Here is a 1,562-nt window from a genome sequence, read left to right as displayed (position 1 = left end):
TATTCTCACTTCATAACATAACATAACATAACATGTATGGGTATCTTGGGGAAAACTTACTTGAGCTCGGCTGATTGCACGCATCACATTCCTTGTTCTTTATCAAAACTCTTTGTTTTAATTTTTAGAAAATTAATTTATTGTAAAAATCTTTCAAACCCTAGATTTGAGTCCAGACACACCCGAGAGTGTGTCCGAATCCCTCAAACCAGGGCTCTGATACCAACTTGTAACATCCCAAAATTCAAGACCAAAAATTTCATTTTAATTAAGTTATTATATAAAACCAACAGTATAAAAACATTCATAATAATATTTCATGTCAAAACCAAAGTGTCAATAATCAAAACACATTATTATAAATCCATATCAGAGTGTAATCCCAAAGATCTCATGTGCGGAAAACATAGTGTGATGCGCTGCGATCAAGCCGACTCCTTTCCTTTGAAAACGAGTACCTGAAACCAAAACCGTAAACCGTAAGCACGAAGCTTAGTGAGTTCCCCCATCATACCGCATACCATACAGTAAACATATTTTCAGGCATATCTGGGTGCCCGACCTACCCTGCTAGGCATACCGGGGTGCCTAACCTACCCCTGTCAGACATACCGGGGTGTCCGACTTACCCCTCCGGTTTATATCAACCGGTTACGAGGACTATTTCACCCCTACTACTACCACATGATAATAAAACATAATCATACTGTCTAGCATGGCTGGGTACTATACTACCCCTTCGGCCCTATCGACCGATAACCGGGGACTATTCCCCTTACTACTACTATCACATAACATCATATTATACTAGCATGTAAAACATATCAGACAGTAGCAAACCTAGATAATTATCACAAAGACAAGTATCTAACAACAACTCCTACCAGTGGGCCGACATTGTGGCCTTAGACCCACTTCTACTGGAAGGTAACTCACCTCGAACTGCTGAAGTCCACTGCAAGAAATCTTTAGTTGTTGTCCTGGCAACTCCTCGAGCTATCAATACCAAAATATCACCCAATTAGCAATTGGGTTCTATACCATGATCCATAATCCATACTTGGGGTAAAATGACCATTTTACCCCTGGCCCAACAAGATACATAACTAAGGACCAAGCCCAAAACCAATCAACCCAAAACTTCAAAATCCATAAAAGCCCACTAATGGCCCAATTTTCCAAATTGGGCCCAAACCCTTTCATGGGCCTCATCCTAAGGTCCAATCCTCCAATTAGTCCAAAATACAACTACTCAGATAGTCCATTAGGGCCCAAGCATCAATGCCCAAACAGATGGCCCAAACTGAAGCCCAAAACCCGAAATCCCACTCTACTGAGTACGCGGGGCGTACTCCTCCTGATGACCAACTTTCAGTTCTAGCTCTTAATCCATTAAGTCAAGACGTCCAACACCTCAGAATAGCCAAATATAAGTGACTTGATCCGTAAAGTCGAATGCTTTAAGCCTTTGCATGGCTTAATGAAGCCCAAACACCAAAGATGAATTCCAAAAGGTCAAAATCACTCCCAAAATGTCTTAAAACTTCTTAATACCTTAAGAC

This window comes from Lactuca virosa, chromosome 4 (genome assembly GCF_052849685.1).
Source record: "Lactuca virosa cultivar CGN04683 chromosome 4, Lactuca_virosa_CGN04683_v6, whole genome shotgun sequence".
Classification (NCBI taxonomy): Eukaryota; Viridiplantae; Streptophyta; class Magnoliopsida; order Asterales; family Asteraceae; genus Lactuca; species Lactuca virosa.
This window is presented reverse-complemented; position numbering follows the sequence as displayed.